Below are 23,817 nucleotides of genomic sequence, written 5' to 3'. Positions count from 1 at the left end.
CACCCTTGTTATGCCAAGGAATAATATTTAATAAAACAGTTGCTCATGATAGACGAATGGAAAGCAGATAGACAATGGATTACGTAAGATCTAGGAAATATTGATAATGTTGTGAGTGTTTTCTTAGTATTTTTATATACAGAGGGTGAATATAGGTAAGTGTGTTTGCCAAGTTCACTACATGTAGTTTGTGATATAAGTTGATTGAGAGTTGGGTAGTTCGGGATCTTAAATGTTAAAAACAAACACCCCAGTCAACTGATTCTGTTTTACTAACTGAATCAAGTATTTTGCTCAACCAGTAATCTTGCCAACACAGTTCAAAGATCATGAGTGGGGCTGACTCTCGCTCAAGCCTTTGTTTCACAAGAGAGGGCAATGGGTGGATCTCAGAGGCCAGTACATAAAAGATCTATTATCAGATTTATAAACTATGTCTTGAGAGAATACGGTCTGTGTTTACTCCAAAATATTATTGATCAGAGGTAAAGTGATTGAGTTCCCACTAAGTTTTTGAGACAGATACATTACCAGAAAAACCAGAAGTGTGGTTTACAGGAGTGTGATCAGATGGCTTCTAAAACAAACTACAGACCCCCAAATTCCACAAGCAGAAAGAGTGCCAACAAAGCAGTGCAGCCTCCAAGAGAGACACACTGCAGCTTCAGCTACAGTTGGCAATTTGCTGCTCCATAGACCAATCACGGAACTTTCTCCGCTGACAGGGAGTGGTGCTTTTATGATTCCTGTTTGCAGGATTTAAAAATGCCACAGATACCCTATTCTTCCATTATCCAAATAGGAGATTTAATTTCTGTAATCTTGTTTCTGCTTCACCCTGTGTAATGAACATGAAGCGTGGTGACTTTTTAATTTATGGACCACTGGATCGTGGGAAGCTATATCTAGACTTAAAGGAGAGAATTTTGGGGGCACCTGGGTGGCACAGCGGTTAGGCGTCTGCCTTCGGCTCAGGGCGTGATCCCGGCGTTCCGGGATCGAGCCCCACGTCAGGCTCCTCCGCTATGAGCCTGCTTCTTCCTCTCCCACTCCCCCTGCTTGTGTTCCCTCTCTCGCTGGCTGTCTCTATCTCTGTCCAATAAATAAATAAAATCTTTAAAAAAAAAATAAAGGAGAGAATTTTATATTGCATGGGCATCCTGGGATTTGTTGTGAGTGCATCCATAGGACTGAATTTAGAAGTTGCTTCTCTTGAGAAAGGGATTTGCACAGATAGTGAATATCCAAAAGAGAAAACTGGCAGATTTCAAATTGCCTTTCCCACACTCCCAAAATGCTGATTTCCCTGTGTTTTAACCGACAGCACCCCCACTAATTTATGTGCAATAATTTGTAAAGAAGAGTGCAAATCCAAGAAAGCTGAAGCTGAAGTCTTATTTTTTGTGTATTGGTTAATCTCTGTCATGCGCTCCATTTCCAGATGAAATTTTCACCATTCTCTTCCTTTCTCTACATACAAGATGCTGACCTCTATCAACTGCATTACATAAGTGGTTTACAGGAGTGTGATCAGATGACTTCTAAAACAATCTTGCATCCTGGCTTCTGGTTGGGGTTTGGCCAATGGGAAGTGTTGGCATGAGAAACGGGCAGGCAGTGAGAAAGGTGGGTAGGTATTTCACACTCCTCCATGTCTGATGGTGATTCCTGCAGTGAATGGATTCCACAGTGGCCACAGCTGTTCTCCAGAGAGTGTGCTTTCATATCTTTAGTTCTTTCCAAGCTTCTGAAGCACCATGTGTTCCCCTTGCCCTTCAGGTCTAGGGCTAGTAATGACATTCCACTGTTACTGGTCCCTGGGTGCCCAGCATCCTAATTGTCTCCTTAACACTTCTCTCACAGGTATAAATAGTCCTTTCCAAAAATTATCCTTAATTAAACCTTCTATTGTGTGTCTGGAGCTTCTCTCTATTTCTTTTCTGTAATCCATTTACATTTATTTCTTTTTCTATCCTTATTATTGGGGTTTTGAAGGATGTGTAAATAAACACATTTATCTATCCTAGAAGTCTATTTCAAAAAAATCTTCCCTAATAGTAAAATAAAAATTTTGTGACAATTATAGGTTTGAAATTTACAAAGGAATTATTTTTCTCTTTTCCCCAAAATAGACCCATCTCTATTTTTACTGTCTTCAGTTTTAAGACAGCTGATAATTTTTACATTCTCATGGAGCTACAAATTGTTGCTGCTTAATAAGCATCCTCGTTCCTTCATAACTATCTCACTAAATTGGCACCTTAATTGATCATATTTCTCTCACCAGAGAGAATTTTTGGCTCTGTCCACTGTCACCCACTATCATCCTTCCTTATGTCTAAAATTTTCGTTTATATGTATTTTTACCTGTGGATATCTCCTACTAATAGAAATTTCTTCTGGTAGAGAACTGACCGTGGATCTTTCTTCATTTCTGAATATTGATCAACTCGATATTTCATTAATGAATAAATGAATATGTAGGATGGAAGCCCCCTCCTTTTTTGTCAATTTTAGACTCTCTTAAGGTATCTGTATCTTTTGTCTTTGCTTCTTCCAGCATTTGACAGATTGCTTCATTTATTAGGCCCTCCAGAAAGATATGTTGGGTAGAACAGAGATCAGAGATCACACACACACACACACACAAAATGCAAGGAAATAGTAATAACTTTTAAAATTTTTCTGAAACAGCTCTCCTTCCATACGTGTGTCTTGTATTATAGCTATTCTATTTCACTTTCTCTCTGATTCCTTTTTACTGTGCTCAAAGGCAGCTCCCAAACTTCTTTAGATTGTTACATGGTCTGGGCAAATTGACTTCTACTTGATCATTTCCAAGATGGATAGAATGATTTTGAGTAATTTGGACTTTTCAAAATGTTTCTTGAGGACCGTGAAAGACATGAAGACAACTATTTGTAGTTTGAATGGTAGTTGACAATTTTTCTCCACTTTACCAAATCTTCCATTTTCTTTCATTCCAGACTGAAAACATTTAAACTCTCTTGTGTTTAATGAGAATTAATGAATTAAATTTGTTTTCACTCAACTAAATGGGCAACATTTGGTCACCTTTTTTGTTGTCTATGTCTAATGAATATACCTAGTCTGTTCTGTTCTCTATATTACCAGGTCAGTGTGTTCTTTCATTATTAATTTAGATTATTAGAATCTTTTGAATCTTTTTGATGATTAAAAATTCTGGCATAGTTGTTCACCTTTTTTTTTCAAATGCAGGTAGATGAACAATAACAGTTTTTCATAATGGTGGTATTAGAAATTTATAGAAGTAAAATTATGTGAATAAAGAAAGTAATAACATAGATTAATAACTAAAATTTAAGGAGACAGTTTGAGGAAACAATGTTATCAAAAATAGATTACCAAGAATAGGAGAAAGGTGATTCCTAAAGACATTTGGGCTACCGTTACTAGAAGAGGGAAAGTTAGATATTGGACAAGCACATAAAACAATGTCTTTTTTTTTTTTTTTTTTTTTTTTTTTGGGTAGTGCTGGCATTTGATTGCCACTGTACACATGCCTGATGAATGAAACTAATAAAGATAAATATAAAGGTCCTGATCTCAAAGAGTTTTGGTTATTGCTAAGGATTTACAATAGGACATTTACTGGTTAAATGAAGGAGGGGTATTTTAATACAGGATTTGTTACATAAGCATTTGTCCTTTTTTATGTGAAATATGTTGTTATAAGAATGATTTAATTGTGTAGTTATACTTACCATCTACTGTAATTTGTGTGCACAAATTAATACTGCCTACATTAAAAACATCCAATTAAAATGATCAATATAGTAATTACATATAAAGTCATGTTTATATCCTAATGAGACACATATTACCAAGTTATTTACAGTGTCTGCATTAGATACCTCCATAAGATACACAAAGTGTAAATAAATGTGTACTTATCTGAAGATCAAATACAAGATCTGTTGTGACTCTGAGAAGTAGAGAATGTCCTTTGATTTTTATCTCTGTTGGATAACTGAAATGAAATTGGAAGCATAGGCAAAAAAACTCTAAAACTAACTTCCAAATATTCTAGTAGTACTCCTGTAATTCTGATTGTTATTCATTTACCCTATTTTCCTAAACCTTTTATTAATTCGTTGCTATGAGATTATGATGATGTGTAAGAGTAGGTCAACCTACTTATAATATTTTAATTGCCTTTCTGTTAACTACACAGATAAAGTTATTTAACCCATGTGCTACTTAGTTATCCTCACGCCCAATTGTTCACACAGACCCCAGGCCTGACTTATGATTATATTGTATTTCTAGAGTCTCACCACTTTACTACTTCCCAACTTGTATTTTTTTAAAGATTTTATTTATTTATTTGAGAGAGAAAGAGTGTGAGCACAAGTGGGGAGGGAAGGGGTGGAGGGAGAGGGAGAAGCAGACTCCCTACTGAGCAGGAGCCCCACTAGGGACTAGGGACTTGATCCCAGGACCCTGAGATCATGACCTGAGCCAAAGGCAGATGCTTAACCAACTGAGCCACCCAGGTGCCCCCATCCCATCCTCAACTTGTATTTTGACTCTAGTAGCAAAGTAGTGATTATGGGGAAACTTGATCTGGTAAGCATTATTGAAATTTAGGAACATGTATATAATCTTTGAATATGTGAGAACTCCCTGAATTATTCCAAAATTTCACCATGTTTCAGAATTGGCATATATTCAAATGAAAATATTTGGTGTACTCATTTTTCATGCACAACATATTAAATAGTATAATTCTTATTCTGTTTTAGGTTCACAGTCTAAAATGAACATTGGCAAGAATGGGTTGCACAAAACATGAATTAATTGCATGTCTGTGTTGAAAGAACTATAGATTTGGAAAAGATGTTGAAACATCACACAGTTCATCCACCTCTATTAAACAAATCTTTCAGATGGGTAGCTCTACTGTTTTTAAGGATTTCATTTCACCTTTAATAAGATTTTAATAAGATTCTTGCTACCACCAATGTGCTTCTAAGTCCTCTTGATTTTCTTTGAAAGTCCTCTCTAAGTGAACTTTCCCATTCCAGTTCTGTCATTTGTATCCTTATAAAATTCTTTTCATTCCCATCATTCTTACCAATCTTAGCTTCGCCTTTCCAGTCAAGTTTATTGCTTACTACATTGCATCATGACTAGTCCTCTCTGATTAATCTGTTCTTAAGATCATTACAACATTGTACCTTTACTCTTGCTATCCTTTCCAACTGCCACAGTCCAACTCTGTTTTTCTCCAACATTCTATAACCTACGTACCCTTTAAGGACCAAGTTAAGGCTCTGTTTCTTCCTGGAGTACTGCACCATTCTGCCTGAGGTCGGTCACTCTCAGCTTTGAGGGTAGTTTTCCATGAAGGCTAGGATTTATTCTGTTTTATATTATATTATGTCTTCATTGTTGCATATATGTATTAGAAATAATGCAAAATTCATGAGAATGGTCAATTTAGGATGCTTCTATATTGTTTTTTCTATTACCTAGGTATTTAAAATAAAGAAGTTTGAGGTCTAATTAAAATATAGGAATGTAACATTAACAGAAATACTATATTATGGAACATAGGATTTGGAAGAGAATTTAGAAATTTCTTTCTTTCCCTAAAACTACACCAAATATTATGCCTAGAGGAACTACACATTAGGCCTAAAAGTCAAACATACACATTTTTACTTTTAGACAAAATATTTTCCCTGAATTCCATCTACTTTGAAACCAGGCAAGTTAAATTATATAATACAGAAAGTAGAAGTTTTCTTTTCCTCCTTATTTCTTAAATCTGGAGGTTGGAGCATAGACTAAGCCCTATACCATCAAAAATCTTTCTTTCTTTGAGGACTCACTGTGAGTCCCTCTCCAGAGGGTCACGAGAGATTCAAAAACAGGCCAATCTGGAAAACTGAGAGGCCTTATGACTTTCAGGAATGAAGGCAATGAGGAGTCATTTAAGGCTTTTGAACATAGCAGTAACAGGATGCACCTGATGCTTAGGGAATTATCACAGCTAGAGTATCAGAGGTTATTTTTGCAGTATAGGGTTTTCCAAGTAAGAAGAGATTGGCACTTAAACTAGAAAAATAAAAAAGGAGTAGATCTAAGAGATATTATTAAAGAAAAAAACAAGAGAATTTTGTGACTAATTTCACTTGGGGGGGGGGAGAGAGAGCAGTAGAGGATAAATTGTATGAATCCATAATTCTACTACTCTGAGGTTTTAAATCTAATTTTGGGAACAATCAAATGATGTCATTGGGAGAAACAGAGGCCAGTTTACTCTTGAGTCACCAAAGCAAAGAATATTATTTATTTTTCATTTTAACTATACAGTTTATTGAAAGAGTATCTATTATACTGAATATACTTTTTTCCCCAAAGAATGCACATGCATGCCCATCAGTTGGAAAAATAACATACGGATGAATCGGAAGAACACTAAGAGCATTCACATTTTCTCTGAAATCCGGCTGTTTAAACATTATATTCAAAAAAAGTTATTGTGACCTACTGATCTAATAGGTTAAAAAACTGTCCAGCCTATGTTTTATGTGGTATGCTCTACCTTTTCTTAGGCAGAAAATAAATTTTCTGATAAATAGTAAAGTTCTCTGCAAGAAAAGAATCAATTTAAGAGATACATATTTTCCATAGCAACTTCTTACTAGATATGTTTCCTGAGGCAAGGGAAACAAAGCAAAAATAAACTATTGGTACTTCATCAAAATGAAAAGCTTTTGCATGGCAAAGGAAACAATCAACAAAACTAAAAAGCAACCTATGGAATTGGAGAAGATATTTGTAAATGACATATCTGCTAAAGGGTTAGTATCCAAAATATATAAAGAACTTATAAGACTCAACACCCCAAAAACAAATTATCCAATTAAAAATAGACATGAATAGACATTTTTCCAAAGAAGACATACAGATGGCCAACAGACACATGAAAAGATACTCAGCATCATTGATTATTAGGAAAATGCAAATCAAAACTACAATGAGATTATCACCTCACACCTGTCACAGTGGCTAAAATCAACAAAACAAGAAACAATAGGTGTTGGCAAGGATGTGGAGAAAGGGGAACCCTCTTGCACAGTTGGTGGCAATGTAAACTTGTGCAGCCACTCTGGAAAACAGTATGGAAGTGTCTGAGGAGAAAGTTAAAAATAGAACTACCCTATGATCCAGCAATTGCACTACTAGGCATTTACTCAAAGAATACAAAAATACTAATTCAGAGGGATACATGCACCCCCATGTTTATAGCAGCATTGTCTACAGTAGCCAAACTATGGAAACAGCCCAAGAGTCCATTGATTGATGAATGGATAAAGAAGATATGTGGTATATACACACAATGGAATATTACTCAGCCATAAAAAGGAATGAAAACTTGCCATTTTCAATAACATGGATGGAGCTAGAGAGTATTTTGCTAAGCAAAACCAGTCAGTCAAAGAAAAACAAATACCATATGATTTCACTCATATGTGGAACTTAAACAAAACAAATGAGTACATGGAAGAAATGAGAGTGAGAAACCAAGAAACAGACTCAACTATAGAGATCAGACTGATGGTTACCGGAAGGGAAGTGGGTGGAGGGATGGGTAAATTAGGTGATGGGGATTAAGGAGGGCACTTGTGATGCGCACTGGGTGATGTATGTAAATGTTGAATCACTGTATTGTACACCTGAAACTAATATAACACTGTATGTTAGTTAACTAACTGGAATTTAAATAAAAACTTAAAAAAGTAAAAGATACATATTTTATGGTACTGAGACAATGAGAAAAAGTAAAGTGCCAAAACACATTTTCCCTCCATCCCCATTACAACAAGAAAAAACTTACTTTATTCACATATTAATAATAATGTTTTACATTGATGATATGTATACAAAGTGCTAGCCTAAGGTATTTGTGAATGATTAAGTTTTAAATTCAATCTAACATCAATGTTTATAAATGGAAGCCTGACAAATACTTAGCTATCCACTTTAATTCAGCTTTAAGTTTAATTGTTGATAAAACAAATTGATGAGCAAGGAAGAACTGGAAATGTTTCTACAATAATTTTTACTCCTGGGAAGTCAAGCAAAAGTTACCTCATTTTTGTGAAAAGGTTTAGAGTAGAAAATCAGTGCCCCTACTTCAATATTTATATTAGAAACTTTAATTAATACTACATAATCAAGAAGACAATTTTTCTTAATACTTAAAAATCTTCACACTTATGAGAAACAAAATTAAAAATAAAACAAGATGAAATGGTTATGTTTTTCTTTGCATTTTTAACTACATGGAACACTTTCTATAAATCTATTATTTTGATTTGTTATAGAATTATGTTAGAAGTTAGACTGACAATGAGCTCTCTGTATTTGGTCTGTGATAGAGTCTCATTCACTATAGCATAGTATATTGAAAATTTAGCCTTAAATAATATATTGGAATACCTAGCTTTGGATTTACCAGTTGGATCCAATTTGAATAACTTTAGTGGTTTTATATGACAATTTGGCAATAAACTTTTTATAGGGAATGAAATTATTATGTAATAGCCAAATTTTACATAATACTATTTGCATTTTTATTATAATAGTTAAATTGTTTTCCTCATACAAATCTCTAAGTATTTTTAAAGTATTATTACCAACAATTGCAGATTTTATGCATATTTTTAAGAATCTCTTAAGAGTTCCTAAAAATTAGAAAAATTTGGATCTATCTTCATGCTAGATGTACCATAATGGTCCAGAATAATGTATTATAAGAGTTATAAAGCCACAGACATATATTTAATACCAATGCTCTTAATCTATTAACAGTTAATATGTTAATCCAAGGGGAACATGCAAATAAAATTATTGCACTTTTGGTCATGCTCAGTGTCTCTAACCACTTGTCAGAAACATGAAAATGTAACTTGGCTATCAGGCAAGCAAAGTAAAGTAGAATATTAAAGTAATTCTGCTTGCAATAATTTTTTGACTTTCTTTTCTTTTGGCTAAGTTTTCCTAAAGTTCCATTTGAAAATCCTACTCCTCACTGATTTGCTTCAGTAATTATGCTCTTTTCAATTCAATGTTAACTTCCTCATGCTTCCTGGTATAGTTTTCAATTATTTTTTATATATGGATTCTTTCCTGAACATATACATTTGAAGTTTACATATCATTTTATTCATGAGCATATTGTAACTAGTGAGCTTTCCTGAATCTTGCTGCAAGGCAAGGACTCTATGACTATTTCTAGCTAACAAAGTGTAAATGACAGTGGTATCTGTCACTTGTGGGTTGGGAAATTTAAGAACTCGCTAGGGAACTCTGTTACCTCTTTCCTGGGTCAAGAAACCATGAAGGTCTCATGTTAAGATGTCTGCACTTCAGAATAAAAGGGACCTGAATTCTTGAGCCACTGGATATAGGAGAACCTCTACCAACCCACGCTGGGTATGTAATAAATAAAAAATAAATCTCTAATGCGTTAAGCAGTTGGCATTTGAGATTTCTCTTCATGGCAGCTCACATATGCTTCCCTATCCCTAGTTTCTAACTGTCTAAATTATCAGTTTCTTATCTACTATATAGTAACTGCTTCAAATAGGTAAATAATAATTATGTTTTTGGAAAACTTGTTTAAGATAACTATTAGAATGAAACGTCCATCTTATCTATTTTATTTTATAGATTGGATTAAAGTTCATTTACACATTTATTCATTAATTCAGGAAATTATTTGTTGTGTGTCTACTATGTGCCAGAAACTGTCTATCTTGAGTCCTGGTAATATAGCAATAAATGAAAGTGATAAAAAAAAATCTATTCTCATGAATCTTAAATTCTACTATTAGAGATAGATAATAAATAATATAACTACATCAAATACATATGCTAAGGAGAAAAAAAAATAGAGAATAGTGATGAGATGGTATTGTTGGCTTAAATTTTAGAATGAGTGACCAAAGTAGGTGTCACTGAGAAAGTGACTTTTGAATAAAGGCCTACAGGAAGTGGGGGAACTAGCCTTGTGGATAACTGAGGGAAAAGCTCCAGGCAGAAGAAGTAGCATGTGTAAATGTGTGGGTATTTCTGAGCTGTATGAGAAACAAGGAAGCCAGTGCTACTAAAGCAGTGGAAGTGGAGGGAGAGAAGAGAGAGACCAGGAGTTGACACAGGGAGGTAATAGGGACCCATATCATTTAAGGCCTTGAAAATCTCTGTGAGGATTTGGCTTTTATTCTGAGATGAGGGACATTGGAGGATTTTGATCAGGGGAGTGACATGTTATGAATGAGATTTTAATAGGATCAACTCAGGGGTTATGTTGAGAATAGACTGAAGAATGATAGCATTGAAACAGGAAGACCTGGAGAAGCCCAATGGAAACAATCCAGGTGAGAGATGCTTTTGGCTTTCACCAAGGTGGTAATAGTGGTGGAATGGAGAAGCGATGATTCTGAATATATTTTTGGAATTAGAGATCATAGGGTTTGTTATCAAACTAGCAGTTGCCATTAACCAAGATGGGGAAAACTACAGGAGGAACGGTTTCAGGGGAGTGTCATAGAGCTGTTTGGGTGTGTTAAGTTTGGGTTGCCAATTAAATATCTAAGTGTAGATGCCAAGACTCTTGAAAATATGGGCCAATAATTCATGGGGGAGTCCAGGTAGAAAACATAAATTTGGAAGTTGTCAACATAAATACATGCTATTCTAAGCCATAAACTGGATGACACCATCACTATAATGATTGAATAGAGACTAAGTTCAAAGACTGAGGCCAGAAACATACTAACATTTAAAAGTCACATATGAAGAGGGGAAAAAAAAAGGACGTTGAGAAGGAGTGGCCAAAAAAGTAGGAGAAAATCTACGTTAAAACAAAAGAAAATTTTGAGGAGAGAATGACTAACCATGTTAAATCCTGCTGATTAATGAAATAGGATGAAGTCTGAGGAATGACTATTGGATTTAGCAAAGTGAAGGTCATTGCTGACGTTGGTAATGGTTTCTGTGCAGTGACAATAATGGGGCCTAATTTAGTGGATCAAGAGAAAATGGGAAGGAAGAAATAGAAGACCGGGAAGCATAGATTCTTTCAGAGAATTTTGTCATAAAACTGGAGGTAAGATATAGGTGAGCTAGATGAAGGAACTGGGTCTAGGTGGTTTTATTTTTTTCGTTTTTAAATATTGTTGAAATGGGATACCTGGGTGTCTCAGTCGGTTAAGAATCTGCATTCAGCTCAGGTCACGATCCCAGGGTCCTGGGATGGAGTCAGGCATTGGGCTCCCTGCTCAGTGGGGAGCCTCCTTCTCCCTCTCCCTCTGTCCACTGTTCTCCCTGCTTGTGCGCTCTCAATCTCTGACAAATAAATAAAATCTTAAAAAATAAAAATAATAAATAAAGTTGAAATGGAAACTGCTTGTATGCTGATGAATGATCCAATGGGAAGGGAAAAATGGAGAATGCAAAGGAAAAAGAAAATTGCTAGAGTCAATTACTGGTATGTAAGTGGGAGGGTTGCCTTACTTATGAGCATTTAGAGTTCATCCACAGTAACAGTATGGAGAATACTTAGGGGTGGTTTTTGGAAGTTCTGTTTTATTCCTTCTGTATTCTCACTGAAGTAGGAAGCAAAGTCATGAGCTGGGTGCAAAGAAATTGGAATAGGTTTTGAGGGTGTAGGGAGAATGATTATCTAAGATAGTAGGTGAAAAAATAGATTAGATAACTATATTTCTTATATTTAAGGGTCCACTTAAGTTTTGTCATCACAATAAAGCAGTCAGCATAATTGTGTATTTTTTCCAACCAGTTTCATCTTCAGGGGTACTGGCGTAGAGTTGGTGGGAAGTTTTGGTTTTAACCAAGGTTTTTTTTTGTCAAGCAAGTGGGTAGAATTAAGAGAAAGGTTTATTATAATAATTTACCATAGATTTAAGGTGGATAGTGAAGAAAGGACATGAGGTTAATAAGGAGCAGTGACAAATTGCTAGGATAAATGGATTGAAAGTTTGGATGAAGTCCGAAGTTTGTTAGAGATGGGTGTCAGAAGGAGTGAGCTGGAAAGATAAAAATGATAGTAGAAAGGAGGTGTGTTAAGTTGAGATGGAGAGTTTGTTGTTATGGAAAATGTCAAGGTCAAGGGTGTGACCTTGGTACTGAATAGCTTCTATAGGGTGGAGAACAAGATCATTGGCTAACTGAGGTCAAGGATTTGAGAGATCAAGGTACTGACTTCTATGTAGGACTTGAAATTGCCAAGAAGATGTACAGGTGTGGAATTGGAATCAGTGAGTCGGGGGCTAACTTTCCAAAAAAAGAGGTGAAGTTCATTGGGGGGCCTTAGATGACTGCGAAGGTAAGGATACTGGTCTGGAAGCAGCAATGAGGAGCAAAAAAGACATCTACTTCATTTCTAGGCCCAGAGGCAGAAGGGGTGTGGAAAAGAACCCGTTACTTGAACAGTTGTAGAAGCAGTGCCGTGGGGGAGCCAAATTTCCATGGAGACAAGTAGGAAACGAGATTTTTCATGAAAGTCGTTTGTTATAAACTTTAAAAGCTATTTGCTGATGATTGACCCTGAGATCTAGAAGGTTAAAACTTAAAAGATGGATATGGTTAGGAGAATCAGTCAGAAGAGACACAGGCCACCGCTGTCAGGGGATTTGTCCTGGGCCAATAGGGATATAAAGTGGCATAATGCCATTCGCCCTGGCATTCCAAAGTCAGTAATAGCAAGGTTGTGATGGTAACCCATCAGATTTGCCTCAATTGTCTGTCTTAGGTTATGTTGCTTGTTCATCTGTTTCTACACTGAACAGTAAGAATTCTGCTAATCAGCTAAGTAGAGCAAAAACAACTGAAGCAACCACTGTTTGGAAAATGACTTTTTGAAAGTGTCATGTTTAGAAATTCAGAAGTAATTTTCAAACACAAGACACCTGGGGAAGTGCTGGGGGTGTCATCTTTACTTTTTGTCACTAACTTTTTTCTTTTTTTTAAGATTTACTTATTTATTTGAGAGAGAGAGATATCAGGAGTGGGAGGGAGGGGCAGAGGGAGAGGGAAAGAAGCAAACTCCCCACTGAGTGGGGAGCTTGTGCAGGGTTGATCCCAAGGACCTTGAGATCACAACCTGAGCCAAAATCAAGAGTCAGACACTTAACTGACTGAGCCACCCAGGCACCCTGGTACTCGCTTTTAATTTAATAGTTACTCTGTTCTCATTCTTAGTCTGCTACAACCTTATTTTTCTTGCTGTACTCTAGTATCTAATTTAGTGTTCCATTAATTTTGACGTATTTTCCTCTGTAATCATTCTGACATATTTCTAGTTCTTAAGATATCCTCATCTAAAATAATTCATTAGTAAGCACCAATTATTTTTATTTACTTCTTATTTTATCTATAGTAAAATTTGCTGCCTTGATGTACAGTTCTTTGAGTTTTGACCATTCCAAGGAAATATGTAAACACTATCACAGTCAATATATAGAATAGTTTAATCATTCCTAAAAATTCACTCATGCTGCCCTTTGTATTAAACCTCTTCCCCATCCCTAATCCATAGCAACCACTGATCTGTTCTGTGTCCCTATAGCTTTGACTTTTCCAGAATGGAAATCTAATCAGAATATCATTGGTCCTTATTCATGACAGAAATTACATTCATCCAATTATTTAAGACAGACACTTGAAAATCATCCTAAGCAATTCCCTCTTTGGACTCGACATCTAATCAGTTATATCTTCCTTAATATTTCTGGAATTCCTTCCTCCACTTCGGTAAGCTGAGAGAAGTTAGAAAGGGAAGTTACTGGAGTTTCACCTTTTAATAAGTGTGGGTTTGAAATTGATGGTCATTATTCCTTAGCTTTATTTGGAGCTTTTCCTTAGAAAACATATTTTATTAATCTCTTTTGTAGGGTTATATTAGTGTTACAAGAATGAGTTGAGAAGGTTTGGGACAAAAAGCGTAAATGTAGGCTCTAGCTTTCATTTGGAAAGGAGTGTACAAAGGAAATAATTTGATAAAGTGAAAATATTTTCCTGGGATGTGTGATGTTAACACAGTATTGGTTAAGTTGGAAATTGAGAGAGATTCTGATTATCTAGTCCATTAGGATTTAAAACAACCGATGGATTTTTTTTCTACTTCCTCACCATTCATCTTATGCTCTCCTATCTAGAGTATTCAACAATTCCTTTACAAACATGCTATTTCATATCTTTTTCTTGATTTTCCTTCTGAGCATCAAAATGAGGCTTAGCTAGATAGCTGTCTTTAACAGTATCTGAAGTATGTGTTTTTATTTTTAAACTTTATAAATGTGACAAACATTTATTATGAGAATAATTGAATTTTCATTCTGTTTTGAGAATTGTTTGGAGTTTGCTACAATATTCCTACATGATATACCATACTGAATAAATTCCTCATTGAGAGATTGACAATAACCCTTTCCTGTGTAACTAAACTGTGTGCACCAGCCCACGCTGCTTTATCCTCCACGTATTTTGTGGAATATTAGTGTGAACCTTACTATGAGCAAGATGAGTGCCTCTTACACTGGATTTTGAACTTTCTTTCTTTATAATTCATGTGTGAAGGCCTTGGTCTTGCAGAAAATGGAGATTTCTCTGAGGAGAGGAATAGAAGAGCAAGAACAAAACATAGAAACTAAAATAGGAACAACACATGTATACACATAAATAGAGAATGTTTCCTATAACTGATTGATTAAATTCTCACACTTAACATGAAGCTTTAATAACTATGGGGACTATGTTGTCAAGTAAAGGAATTCTAAACTTGGGGGATAAAACTTTTTTTTTTATCAGATAGGGGATCCAAAAAGAATGAAGATGATTGGTGTTATAGTGGCTAATAAAAAAGGCTCCTTAAGCAGGTGAAATGACTTAGGGTTAAGGACAATTAGATTTTGAATGTGTAAGACTGCTAGAAAGCCCACAAATCCTCTAATGCTCAAGGACCTATCCACACTACAGATCTTTGGTTCAGAGCACTTTTTATTGGCGGACAAGTATAGAAGACTCTTTGCTTTAAGTATTTCCCACTTGAATGCTCCAGTCTATTTCAGACTTGAGTCAACTCTGAGTTAAGCTGCCTGCCTCAACTGGTGCTTATTCCTGACTCTTACCAGACTTTCTGACATTCACTCATATCAATCTCAGTTTGGTACCTTTTGAAGTATTGTCTGCTCCTATAATGGACCTCCATTGTTCCACGTACAGGTTCCCATTCTCTAGTATGAAACTAGCTCATTCGTTAACTAAGTAAAACATACTGTCTTACATGTTCTTCTTGTTTTCCACTGTATATCAATTCCAGAATTGGTTAATTAAGTTTCAGAATGAGATTTACTCTGAATACAGCAAAAATTAACAGTAGAGCAGTTGTTCGCTATGTAGCACAGTGTAATTTTTCTATCAACCCTTTCTACATTCTCAAATAGAGTAGACCGGGGGAAAAAATAGTCCTGACAGGTGAAAACCCTACATGGCAATTTTAGTGGTTCACATCTTGGTTTTCCTACCAGCTTATTTTTGAACAGGTAAGTTATTAACTTTTCTAGTCCTGATTTTATGTATTTTTGAATGATAGAATTGGGTTAGATCTGCTGATGCCAGAATATAGATAGCAACAGACTCCTGTCTCCAAACAGAGATGTACACTGGAGTGAAATGTACAAAGTAAACCAAATTCCCTCTGGTTAAAGTTTGGGGAGTGGACTGGAAAACTTGCACCCCCTGAAAGAAGCCTTTGGAAGAGTTAATTTTGAAAACTTGTTCTCCATGATATGTAGTGTTACTTGCACTTGTGACAATCCACGAGTACGAGTTGTATTGAGAGTATATGAAGATTTAATTCAGGCAATCTATCTTAAAATTTGAGTATTATAGGGAGATAGGAAGGAAGAGCAAGATCATTAAAGGAAGGTTTACATTTAGGTTTTTCTTTTAGCCTAGTGTTTGGCTAAAGTTTTAGCCTAGATTTGGCTCACCATTTATTTAGGGATCAAAAATAGGCAACTTATGGCATCAGCTGTTTGAGTCTTTGAACCTGTAGGTATAACCCTAATTCTAACCCTTAAACAGCTGCTTGAACCTTTGAATAAATGGCCGAGTAGAGAAGGGAAAAGACAATGAGGGAGAATAGCGAGAGGTTCAATAGTGGGATAAAGTTGTGAGTACAGACTGCCCACATCCTCCACCTCCACAGTCTTCACCGTGGCTGTTGGTGAGAGGGTTTCTCTTTTAATTTTCCTATTTAATTTCCTATCAAGTATGAAGCTTACTTATTTCAGTTCTGTTCATCAAACACTCATGGAGGACCTATTCTGTGGCAGTCACTCTGCTGGGTAGCAGATATACAAAGATAAATACCAGGTACTCGCAATCCTTTGAACAGGTTATTTCAAATGCTGTTTTGAGAAATTGCAGTTGATGGAGCAGAGAGGGATTAAAAATTGGTGTGCCTTTTTTCCCCCCCTGAAAATATTGGTTTAGAAAAACAGAAGGAAAAAACATTCAGGAAAAATATATGTAAATACGTTTGTATTCAAGTGGTGCAGCTGAGTTATCCTGTTTTCTAATCTTTGAGACCTTAATTTCTGTATTTGTGTTACAGAGTATTGAGTTTCCTTTCTCACGTCTATTATATTAGGAAAGAAATGAGAGATGAATGGGCCAGATAGGAAGTAAAGAGGAGATAGCAAGTGTGTATATTAAAGGTTAATGGGAAAGAAGATAGGAGATTAAGTTAGAATTGAGAGGAAGTGGTAGTAGAGTACTGAGAAGGAAATTGAATGGGACTAACATATGTTAAGAAAAAAAGAAGAGAAAGGAGACACAGGGAGCAACCAGAAGAGAAAAGAAATATAAGCACATATTTAAGGAATTTTTCAAAGGAGAAATCTTCAGTCAGTTTTTGTTTGCAGCCAATCTTGAATGCTACTGAAAATTTCGATTTCAGCTTGCAACTCTGGTACAATGTCACTGCTAGTATGTAGGAGGCCGGCTTTTGGGGAGGACTGAAAAACAAGACGGTGTTATTTCATTGTAGGATGCAACATGCATGTACCTGGTGAAATGCTATTTAAATATATTATAGATAATAAAATATAAACAACTATGTAATATTTGTGTAATTATATTATACTTAAAATATTAATCGGCAAAAGTCTTAAAACATTTCTGTGTCCTTGCTGATACTATGTATTAACAATGTGCTGTTAATCTCCTGATATGGGAATGATTTAATAACAGAAGAGCTTATTTCTGGCTCCAGGTTTTGCAATAGCTGTAGTCAAAGACTAGGAGCCTCTGCACCCCTAAAGTATAAAATTGAGAACAATCCAAAATTAAAAACAAAGCATAAAATAGATCCCCCACTCCGGGAAATGTGCACAAGTGAGCTGTCTCTTAATTTCAACCAGCAATTCATATGAAGGGAATGTAACTGACTTAATTGTATTACACCTAGGAGACATGAGGTAATGGTGCTTTTGATGGATGAACATAAAGGAGACTGGAAAGTAGGTCTGTATCAGTGCCTTTGCAGCATTACTCAGGGAACAGGGGGCCCTGAGGAAAGGGGCCAGGGCTCAGTGCTCATGACAGCCAGGGCACTGTAGCATTGTTCCTAGCATCCCATCAGGCTGAGTGACGTGATCCACTAACACAGCTCCCTTGCTGGACAGCAAGTTCATTGAACAGAAAGCCTGGTCCAGACTGTGAGTGCAGCTCTTAAAAACTTTCACACTGAGCTTTAACCTCTCTCACTTCATGTTCATGTCTGCAAAACTGGGATAATAATAGTAACAATTTCATAAAGTTGTTACGATGATGACGTTCATTAATAAACTAAAGTGCTTAGTGCCTGGTGCGAAGTATCAAATAACAATTTGCTAAAATATAAACTCTATAAAAGCATGGCTTTCCCCCCCCTCCATCTAGTTCATTGCTTTATCTTCAACACCTACTTTATAATAAGTGGCCAATAAGATTTGTTGAAAGGATGAACAAATTTGATAGCTTATGTAGTCTTTTAAAGTGAGATAATGAAACAGAAAATAGTATTTTGGCCTACTTAGCATTTTTATACTGTATTAGAAAGTAATATATTAGTATTCTGTCATATGCTTTAAGTCTCTTAAAACATTAGATACATTGCATCAGTAAACCAGGACCTGATCTGTCTTGGAAAATTGATAATATACAGTTTCCGAACCTGTGAAAATGAGAAGTCAGTTAGACCAAGGCAATTAACGCAATGATTGAGAGAACCTGGAACCTCAGATCCAGCATTTACCACCTCTGTTTTTTTGGCTGTTACCTAATCTCTCATACGTTTACACATCTATAATATTGGGATAGCAATCATAATTAGAGTGTTCTTTTCGAGAATAAACCAAGATAACTTATATCAAGTGCTTTCCAGATATGTAGTATATAATAAGTCCTAAAAAATATACTCTCAAACATAATATTAATTCATTTCCTAATCTAACCAACATTTACTGATGTCCTTGTCGTGTCAGGTATACAAAAAAACAAGCCAGAGGGGCACCTTGGTGGCTCAGTTGGTTAAGCATCCAATTTTTGATCTTAGCTCAGATCTTGATCTCAGGGTTGTTCAAGCCCTGTATTGGGGTCCACACTTAGCATGGAGCCTACTTAAAATAAATAAACAAACAAACAGACAAAAAACCCAAGTAAGATATGGTTCCTATTCCCAAGAATTTCCAGGGTGGTAATGTCAGGGGACAAATGGAAAGACGATTATCAAATAGTGGAAGGGCTCTCAAAGAGATAAAACAGGGAATTTTAGGAGGTTACAGAAATGGAAGCTGAATTACATTTATATAAAATGGCTTGAATAGCTATATATTTTGAAATTTCAATATTGTCAAATTCCACATTATAGTAAGATTAATGTTTATTAATGAATAAACTAATTCATTTGGTCATGAAGCACTTAACACAGGCCTAATATGTGTGAGGCCAAGGACAAGATATACCATCTGATCTAATCTTTGTAATGTGAGGATGCTCTGTTATTTTCTCCACTTTTTACAGATAAGGAAACTCTCAGGGAAAATGAAAATATGCCTCAAGTCAGTACATCCAGCAAATGGCAGAGTTGCAGTGTCAAACCAAATCTATTGCCTCCAGAGCCCCCTGCAATTCAGCTTTAGTAGAACTAGTCATTAAAATTGCATCTGTTGTTTTTAGTAGGATTTTTGTCTAATATACATTGTCTACAAGAATTGTGCTACCTCTTTAACCTGGGATATCCTTTTCCATAAAGGATTAAGAATGAGCATTTTCTTTTGTTTTAGTAACTATTTTCTAGTTTACTGATATTTTATAAATTGTTAATGTAATTTCTGGGATGTTTATGTAGAACATCCTTCTATAGTATTATTCATCAGAATCCCTTTCAAAAACTTAAGATTTAGCTTTTAGTTGGTTGTGTTATTTCTTAAACATTTACTAATAATTTTCATTTCCTTAGCCAGAGGTTAAAGTAATTAACAAAATCTGCTCTTTTTTAATAGGTCAAATGTTTTTCCTATTGAACAGAGATTTTTATCTAAAATGATGACTTACTCTAATGTCATATTGCTATTAGGGAGCACCGATATAGTTTCGGTTTTAGTGTCAGGGAAAAAACACCGAAATAGTACGTGAACATGGAGTCTGAGATTTGAGGGTGCTGGCAATGAAACTTTGAAGTAGGTTTAAAAACTCATCTGTGTTTTTTGTTTTGTACGACTTAAGATACGAACTTCCTTCAGATCAAAGCCGAAGCTTTGGAATAGGGTTAAAACTCAAGCTTCATTTTCTGTTTCGTGATATTATCTTATATTTCTGTTCTGTTTCTACAATTTCACTTCTTTTTTTTTAATACATCAGGCAAAAAGCATTTATAATTACAAATTTTGTTCTGTTTTTGTAACTCATGAGGTTATGTTTACTTATTTTCAGTTACTTCTCAGAATATGATCTTCAGAGAAGTACATGCTGGTTTTTAGGTGTTCCCTCATAGTTATTGAAAAGATATCTGGGCCTGGCTTTGCTGTATATATGTCCCTATTTATGATTGGAGGATGGGTAGAACTCTGCACATTTTCTATCCAGGGAAGAGGCTGAACAATTATGAGGCTTTGATTAATACTATTGATGCTTTAATGGCCCATTTTATATCCTGAACACGGGGGGGAAATACGTTCCCTTCTGTAAAGACTGTGGTTCTTATGATTCACTTAGCATAGATAGAAAAAAGCATGAAAGATCTCTTGTCTCACAAGAAGAAATGGGTGGCCGTATAATGCCAGTTGCATATATTACTGAACTGTTACAGAGGAGAGGAAATTACCCAGTCAGAATAGATATGTCTCTGTAGCCTTGTATCCGCATTCTAATAGCCACAGAGTTTATCTTAGTCTGAATGGAGCTCTAAGTTATTAATTGTTTTAATGATTTCATTGATTTCTGTTAATCTAGGTAATGTGCCTTACTAAATTCGGTAGTTTATTTTGCTTTTCAATTAACCTTTTACTTTTGTTATATCATTTTTTATTAAAAACAAATGTTTTATCTGCATTTTAATGATATGCCTATCTTAGCATATTATGAATTATATTTGGCTATCTGTACTGCAATTTTCCTGAATACTTTAGGATAATGGCAAGCCGTAGGGCTCAGCATTTTATTGCAGGTTATCATTGGAACAAAACATTTTAAAAGTTACTTGAATAAATTCTAGAATCTTTTATGTATAACCAAAATATATATTTTAAGGAATTTTTTGTATTTTTAGAATACAACCATGAAAGAAATGTGATGCTTACTTGGCTTTTACTTTTCCAGGGTAGGAAATAATAATTTCAACTTAAATACAAGTTATTTTAATTTTGTTCAATTAATAGTTACAAAAATATATTATAAACTCTTTGAAAATTTAAAACACTATTTAAAAATAGTACATTCCAAAAGAAAGACTACTGTATGTGTATACTTCCTGTGTTAATAAAATATTTCACTGGCTTATATAGATTCATTGATATTCAAATACAATCTGCCTAATGAAGGTCTTAATTTACTTTGTCAGTTGTAAAGTTATCTGTTGTTTGTAAAAACATTCGTGAAATGGTCCCACGTGATGCTGAAGCAGGTTCTCTATTCTTCATTCCTGGGGAGTCACATTCACACATAACTTTTGTACCAATTAAAAACTGTTAATGACAAAACATTGTAATTGATTAGTCTTTGTATGTTTACAGCTCACTTTAATTGCTGAAAAACGCCATTTGTCAGTTTCATGTTCTATTGACAATGCTGTTGATTTATCTGAATTTGGCTTTGTCTTGTCTCTCGTACATAAAACTCACATATGCAGTTCAAATGGGAAATGACTGTATTGATTTCCTTAACTTGAGCCCAAATGCTAAAGATTTTTGGATAAGCTTTCTCATTACTTAAGCCAAAATCAATAAGAAAGAGCATCTTTTAATGAAAGAGCAGTTTGAGCAACGTACTTCAGAAATAGGGTCCTGTTCATTCTTTGCTTTACAAATCGATCTCCTAGGTTCCTTAAGTGAGGTCCAATTGGTTGACATTGTGGTTTGTCTTTGTGTGTAAACTTGCAGCTTCAGAAAAGAGAAGATGAGCTACAGAGACAGAGGAAAGAAACTCTCTCCCTGAGAAAGAAGAGTTCACTACCAAGTGTATAATCCAGTGTTGAAATGCAACACAATTTACAAATATACCAGATAATTATTACATCTATTAAGTACATGCTTATATTTTATGATTGCACAATACTTTGTTTCTTCACTGATATCTTTTGAATATCTAAATATGCATATTATATACATTTACATTGATCTTATTTTAACATTTGGTTTTATTTCAGAAAGCTTCTGCTCATTGCTGCAGTTTATATTTATATAATGCAAAATAATTCACTGAAACGTCAGGCCATTTCTAAAATAACTTTTTGTTAAGTGATCTTTTAATCTTCATTGTTTTTCATTGTTACATTTCCTATTTTCTGCAGGAAAACAAACACGGGAGGTGAGCTACAGAAATAAAATGCCCATGCTGAGGAACAGCGAAATGAACTGAACATATAAAACAAGTTATATGGACAGGCCAAACGTCAGGTACTGTACTATGATATCATTAACTTCCGTGAACTACATAAATTAAGCTGATTATGCCTTCACTTAATTAACTGAGAATGACCTATTGATGTATAGGCCGAGTTAGCTAGAGACCGCTTGCTGCACTGTACTTAATTTATTGGTTTTCAATTAGTTCTTCTCTTGCCTGTGATTGTTGAGAAAAAAATGTCCATTTACATCTATGTTCTGGTAGTGTGGTTTTATGCACTGTGAGTTTCTATTTAAAATTCTATCCTGAGTAGTATTTTTTCTTTGCCAACAATATCGAGGTAGTTTTAAATATTTTTTTCTCATTGTTACATATAATTTGGTTCCTGGAATAAAAGAAATATACAGATGAATTCATCTTGTTAGTGTTGTGATATTATCAAATTATCTTTATAAAAGATCCCTTATGTTCATTTCAAAAACTATTTTGCTTTAATTACATTTTGGAAATTAATTTTTACCAATTTACTGTTGAACTATACTTTTGTAGAGCAATCTCAGTGAAGAAAGTTCTTTGGTAAACCTTCAGATTTTTTTAGATTTTTCTCTAAAATCTTGAGTTTTTTTTGAAGTGGAAAAATTATAGTATGAATGGTCACTTACAATTTCTTGTGGTAAGTAGGACTAATGTATATGAGAATACCTTCAGACAAAAATTTATTCTTCACATTTTGACCTTGTATATACTGATTTTGTGAGGGCTGGTGAACCTCACTATGTTGCCCTCTATTATGTAGCTTTTATAATCCACTAATCAGGGGTGCCTGGGTGGCTCAGTCATTAAGCTTCTGCCTTCGGCTCAGAGAGTGATCCCAGGGTCCTGGGATCGAGCCCCATATCGGGCTCCTGTGTTGGGAGCCTGCTTCTTCCTCTCCCACTCCCCCTGCTTGTGTTCCCTCTCTCTCTGGCTGTCTCTCTGTCAAATAAATAAATAAAATCTTTAAAAAAAAATAATAATCCACTAATCAAAAGATATTTATTAGAACATTCTTATGTTCTCAATATCTAAACCTTAGAGCATTTCACTAGGGATTGGCAGTCTGATTTTAGGTATTATAATTATTTTAATAATTTATTATTGATAGTTAACTGTAATAGAGTCAGTCAAATTATGAAAGTAAACTAAATGTAAAGATGTATGTGACTCTGCTTTGGCAGTTTGCTTTATCTCTCCTAAATTCAGATCTGTATCTGAGAATGGAGTTAATAATGGAACTTAGACTCAGGACCTTTTGAGGTACTTGCCAACTCTTCCATATATGTGGAATAAGTATTACTTGTTCTGAAAGTTCAGAGAGCTGAATATTTCTGTGGGTTGGAGTAATCAGGGATGTGTTAAAGATTTAATTGCTCCTACAAGACATACACAGGTAACATTGTAGTTGATAATCCATGTTAAAATTTCATGCAGAATTTAATTAATACTGTAGGAGCTTGTGGGCATATGAGGATTTAACATTCTCGTTATTTGTGAATAACCCTGAAAACTCATAAAGAGTTGTAATGTGTGCATCACAAATTTGAATCTCATACCCTGTGCACATACCATAGCATTGGGAGAATAATT

General features: G+C 35.0%; 1 long non-coding RNA gene across 1 annotated transcript in view; it reads left to right on the top strand.

Annotated features, from left to right (window-relative positions):
* Positions 1-1,462: 1,462 nt before the first annotated feature.
* Positions 1,463-23,817, top strand: part of LOC123797948 (uncharacterized) — a 253,800-nt gene continuing 231,445 nt past the window's right edge. Inside the window, exons 1-2 of the long non-coding RNA XR_015725818.1 lie at positions 1,463-1,626; positions 22,136-22,241. This is a non-coding gene — a long non-coding RNA (uncharacterized LOC123797948). The remainder of the gene's footprint in view (positions 1,627-22,135; positions 22,242-23,817) is intronic.

Source organism: Ursus americanus, chromosome 9, assembly GCF_024610735.1.
Source record: "Ursus americanus isolate L20-20 chromosome 9, mUrsAme1.1.p, whole genome shotgun sequence".
NCBI classification, from domain to species: Eukaryota; Metazoa; Chordata; class Mammalia; order Carnivora; family Ursidae; genus Ursus; species Ursus americanus.
Note: the sequence above shows the minus strand (reverse complement) of the source record. Positions and strands in the feature narration are given on the sequence as shown.